Consider the following 6,000-nt stretch of genomic DNA (forward strand, 5'->3'; position numbering starts at 1 on the left):
TTGAGAGTGTTCCTTTGTCTTGACAAGTCCCGGCCGGAGAATCTTCAATAAAGGTCTTTTACAGAAAAGGCAAGAAGATGTTCGCGTCAGTGTATTCGCTGAAACAGATTGAGGGAAAAAGAATCCATATTAACTATAGAGTTTCCTCCTCAAATTCGGCTGCCCTCAAAAGTTTGTCACCATTCTCCACCTTCTTCATGATGATATGCAAGCCGTGATCCTGACCAATGGGTCTACCACAGACCCAATACATATGCAGACCGGGGTCAAACAAGGCTGTGTCATTGAACCAATGCTCGTCTCAATCTTTCTTGCTGCAATGCTCCATCTCACCCTTAATAAGCTCCCCGCTGGAGTGAAGCTAATCTACAGAACAAACGGGAAATTGTTCAACCTCCGTCGCCTCCAGTCCAGATCCAAGATCATTCCATCCCATGTTACTGAATTACAGTATGCAGACAGCGCTTGCATTTGCGCACACTCCGAGGTCAAACTCCAAACCATCGTCAACACCTTCACTGAAGTGTACAAGACTATGGGCCTTACACTAAACTTCCATAAGATAAAGGTTCTCTACCAACCTGTCCCCGTCACACAGCAGTGCCCCCTGATTATCAAAATCCATGACGAGGCCTTGAACAACGTGAACCATTTTCCATACCTCAGGAGCCTCCTGTCAACAAGGGCAGACGTCAATGACTCAGTTCAACACCGCCTTCAGTGTGCCAGTGTAGCATTTGGTCACCTGAGGAAGAGTGTGTTTGAAGACCAGGACTTCAAACCCGGCACCAAGCTCATGGTCTATAGGGCAGTAGTGATACTCACCCTCCTATATGCTTCAGAGACATGGACCATGTACAGCAGACACCTCAAAGCACTGGAGAAGTATCAACACTGTCTCCACAAGATCCTGCAAATCCATTGGCAGGGAAGGCGCACCAAAGTCCGTGTTCTCGCTCAGGCCAACATCCCAGCATCGAAGCATTGACCACACTCGATCAGCTCCGATGGACCGGCCACATCGTCCACATGCCCGATACTAGACTCCCAAAACAAGCGCTCTACTCAGAACTCCGACACGGCAAGCGAGTCCCAGGTGGTCAGAGGAAATGCTTCAAGGACACCCTCAAAGCCTCCTTGAAAAAATGCAACATCCCCACCGACACCTGGGAATCCCTGGCCAAGACCACTCAAAGTGGAGGAGAAGCATCCGAGAAGGCGGCGAACACCGCGAGTCTTTTCGCCAGGAGCATGCGAAAGTCAAGCGAAAGCAGCGTACGACAATCCAAGCACCCCACCCACCTGTCCCTTCAACCATCGTCTGCCCCACCTGTGACAGAGACTGTAGATCCTGCATTGGACTCATCAGTCACCTAGGAACTAATAGTGTGGAAGCAAGTCATCCTCAACTCTGAGACACTGCCTAAGAAAAAGGTTTACATAGAAACATAGAAAATAGGTGCAGGAGTAGGCCATTCAGCCCTTCTAGCCTGCACCACCATTCAATGAGTTCATGGCTGAACATGCAACTTCAGTACACCCTTCCTGCTTTCTCGCCATACCCCTTGATCCCCCGAGTAGTAAGGACTTCATATAACTCCCTTTTGAATATATTTAGTGAATTGGCCTCAACTACTTTCTGTGGTAGAGAATTCCACAGGTTCACCACTCTCTGGGTGAAGAAGTTTCTCCTCATCTCGGTCCTAAATGGCATACCCCTTATCCTTAGACTGTGACCCCTGGTTCTGGACTTCCCCAACATTGGGAACATTCTTCCTGCATCTAACCTGTCTAAACCCGTCAGAATTTTAAACGTTTCTATGAGGTCCCCTCTCATTCTTCTGAACTCCAGTGAATATAAGCCCAGTTGATCCAGTCTTTCTTGATAGGTCAGTCCCACCATCCCGGGAATCAGTCTGGTGAATCTTCGCTGCACTCCCTCAATAGCAAGAATGTCCTTCCTCAAGTTAGGAGACCAAAACTGTACACAATACTCCAGGTGTGGCCTCACCAAGGCCCTGTACAACTGTAGCAACACCTCCCTGCCCCTGTACTCAAATCCCCTCGCTATGGCCAACATGCCATTTGCTTTCTTAACCGCCTGCTGTACCTGCATGCCAACCTTCAATGACTGATGTACCATGACACCCAGGTCTCATTGCACCTTCCCTTTTCCTAATCTGTCACCATTCAGATAATAGTCTGTCTCTGTTTTTACCACCAAAGTGGATAACCTCACATTTATCCACATTATACTTCATCTGCCATGCATTTTCCCACTCACCTAACCTATCCAAGTCACTCTGCAGCCTCATAGAGCAGAGTGGAGAATGCAGGCATCGATCCCGCTACCTCTCACATGCTAAGCGAGCGCTCTACCTTTTGAGCTAATTCCCCAGTAGCTTCTTAAGGATTCCAAAAAAAATCAGGAGCTAAAGACTTAGTAGGAATGACATTATTAACCTTTTTGAGTAAAAGATCAAAGAGTATTCAGGAGGCTTGTTTCCTTTAGCACTGTTGACAAGAGAGGAAAATCATGGATGTGTATATCTAAAATGGGTAATCTGACTGTTGCATTCTCCAGCAGAAAGATATGTATTACCTGATCAAAGAACTTTAAGAGATCAGTAAATTGATCTGGGCTTATTAAGTTTAGAAATTAAGTCAAACCCGGTGGATGGCTCACAACTAAGCTCTATATTGTAATGTAGAGAATAGAAAGATGCATTGATATCAGCATCTTCATGTCGTTTTAAGAAATATCTCAAATCCTTTCACATACAATGAATGTGTGACAGGGTTAATTAGTAATCTTAGAATAGAGGATCCTCTGAGGAAGAGTGATCATAATATGATCAATGTAATATTAAATTCTGAGAGTGAAGTAGTTAAGTCCGAAACTAGGGTTTTAAATTAACAAAAGCCAATTATGGAGGCATGAGTGGCAAGTTGGCTAAGGTAGATTGGGAAATTAAATGAATAGATGATGGTAGATAAGGAAAAGCAAAGAATAAAAACTCCACTGGAAAAGTTGAAACTAGAGAAGTTAAGGATAATATTAGATTAAAATAAATTTATCATGTTGCCCAAAAGAATAGTAAGCCTACCAATTGGGAGGGTTTTAAAAATCAGCAAAGAATGACAAAGAAATTGGTAAAGAGGGAGAAAATAGAATGAGTAAACTAGCACGGGAATATTTTAAAAACAGATTGTAAGAGCTTTTACAAGTATGTAAAAAGAGATTAGAAAAGTAAATGCGGGTCCGTTAGAGACAGAGAGAGGAGAAATTAAAATGGGAATATGGAAATGGCAGAGACATTAACCAAATAATTTGTATCCGTCTTCATAGTAGAATACACAAAAACATACCAGAAATTGTAGAGAACCAAGGGTCTAATGAGAGTAAGGAACTTAAAGTGACAAATATTAGTAAAGTAAAAGTGCTGAAGAAATTAATGGGACTAAAAGCTGACAAATCTCCTGGACCTGCTGGCCTACATCCTGGGGTTTTAAACGAGGTGGCTGCAGAGATAGTGGATGCATTGCTTTTGATCTTCCAGAATTCCCCAGATTTTAGAACGGTCCCCGCAGATTGGAAGGTAGCAAATCGAACTCCGCTGTTCATGAAAGGAGGGAGAGAGAAAACAGTGAACTATAGGCCAGTTAACCTGACATCAGTAGCAGGAAAATGCTAGAATCTATTAAGGACGTAGTAACAGGGCACTTGGAAGAAAATCATATGATTAGGTAGAGTCAACACAATTTTATGAAAGGGAAATTGTGTTTGACATATCTGAGTTTATTGAGGGTGTAACCTGCAGGGTAGATAAGGGGAACCAGTGGATGCAGTACATTTAGATTTTTAGAAGGCATTCAATAAGGTGCCGCACAAGAGGTTGTTGCACAAGATTAGAGCTCAAGGGATAATATTAGCTAATCAATCTCAATCCAAGCTAACATAAAACAGAGAGTAAGAATAAACGATAATTTTCGGGATGGCTGGGTGTAACTAGTGGAGTGCCATACGATCAGTGCTTGGGCCTCAGCTATTTACAATCTGTATCAATGACTTGGTCCCCTCATCTAAGTGTAAGATATCCAAGTTTCCTTGATACAAAGCTAGATGCGAAAGTACACTGAGGAGGATGTGGAGGCTGCAAACGGATACAGTTGTGATGTCCAAAATCCGGAGTTCCTGAATCTGAAATGTTCCAGAATCCGGACACTGGGCTGATCCGTGGTGGGGTTGTCCGGAAACCGGAATATGTTCCGAAATCTGGACTCACCCGCCTCGGCCCCACCTACCCCCGCCTTGGCTAGACATTCCCCCACCCCGGCCTCAGCCCTAGCTTCCCAACCTCCCCCCCCCCACTCCCGACTCCGCCCTATCTCTCCCGATCTCCGGCCGCCCGACCTCCCGCCTCAGCCCGACCGACCCCCCCCCCCCCCCCAGCCCGACTGGCCCAAACAACTCCCCCCACTGGGCCTCGGCTCAACCCCCCCCCCCCAACCCCCCCACCTACTTCGGCCCAGGCAAAGATGTTCCGAAATACGGAAATATTGTAATCCGGAACGGTCTCGGTTCCGAGGTTTCCAGATTTCAGATGTCACACCTGTATACAACAGTTAAATGATTGGGTAAGGTGGTGGCAGATGAAGTATAATGTGGAGAAGTGTTACATTATCTACTTTGGAAGAATGGAAGAACAGAAGATGAGACGAGTAAATGCTGATATTCAGAGGGATTTGGGTGTCCTTGTACACAAATCACAAAGTTTTGCAGGTACAGCAAGCAATTAGGAAGGCAAATGGTATGTTAGCTTTTATTGCAGAGGGGTTGGAGTCTAAGAGTAAGTCTTGCTGTAATTATATAGAGCTTTGGTGAGACCATACCTGGAGTACTGTAAAGAGTTTTGGACTCCTTACCTCAGGAAGGAAATTGTTGCCTTGGAGTAGTTGCAATGAAGGTTCACTAGATTGATTCCTGGAATGAGATGGTTGTCCTGGGCAGCGAGACTGAGTAGAATGGGCCTATATTCTCTGGCGTTTAGAAGAATGAGGTGATCTCATTGAAATGTACAAAATTCTCAGAGGTCTTGACAGAGTAGATGCTACGAGGCTGTTTCCCACAGCTCGAGAGTATTGAACTAGGGGTTATAGACTCAGGAATGGTAGTCATAGGGGTCAGCTATTTAGGACTGAGATGAGGAGAATTTTCTTCACTGAGGATTGTGAATCTTTAGAATTCTCTACTCCCGAGGGCTGTAGATGCTCAGTCGATGAGTGTATTCAAGAGTGAGATCAATAGATTTTTGGGTACTAAGGGAATCAAGGTATAAGGGGATAGGGCAGGAAAATGGAGTTGATGTAGAAGTTCAGCCATGATCTTACCGAATGGCAGAGAAAGCTCAAGGGACCGTATAGCCTTCTCCTGCGCTTATTTCTTATGAATTCCTTTAAAGTGGAGTGACAAAGGTGGCTACAAATTTGCACATAGCAAGATTCCTAAAGGAGGAGTGAATTGGGGAAAACAAACTTAGCAGTAAAATGAACTTTAAATGACCACCACTATCTGGTACTTGAAACCTTGGGATGGTTACCAACTATGTGTGTGCTTTTACACATGAAAATTTCTTCTGTTGGTTGCAGTTTTGAACTTTGAGAATTATAAAAGGCTGCTCTCTCACTGGGGAATTTTGTCCGCTGCAGGAGCAGCCTTGATCCATCCTCCAGTCCGGTATGTTCAAAATACTGCAGCCGAGAAGAGAAGCAACAGCATCTTCAGAGGGCAGCCAGCTAAAAAGCTAAGTAGCAGCCAGTTATTTTTACTGCAAGGGCAGGGAGGGTTGAATTTTAGCACAAGAGTGTCCTGATTTCTTATGCGTGTGTGGCCATTTGGGCCAACATCTCCATGCTGGTCTTTGTGCTCCTTGCACCCTTCTTCACCTAACCACATCTTTTCTTTTCTCCCTCTTGTGAAGACTGAATACTTCTTCTATA

Source organism: Pristiophorus japonicus, chromosome 7 (assembly GCF_044704955.1).
Source record: "Pristiophorus japonicus isolate sPriJap1 chromosome 7, sPriJap1.hap1, whole genome shotgun sequence".
NCBI classification, from domain to species: domain Eukaryota; kingdom Metazoa; phylum Chordata; class Chondrichthyes; family Pristiophoridae; genus Pristiophorus; species Pristiophorus japonicus.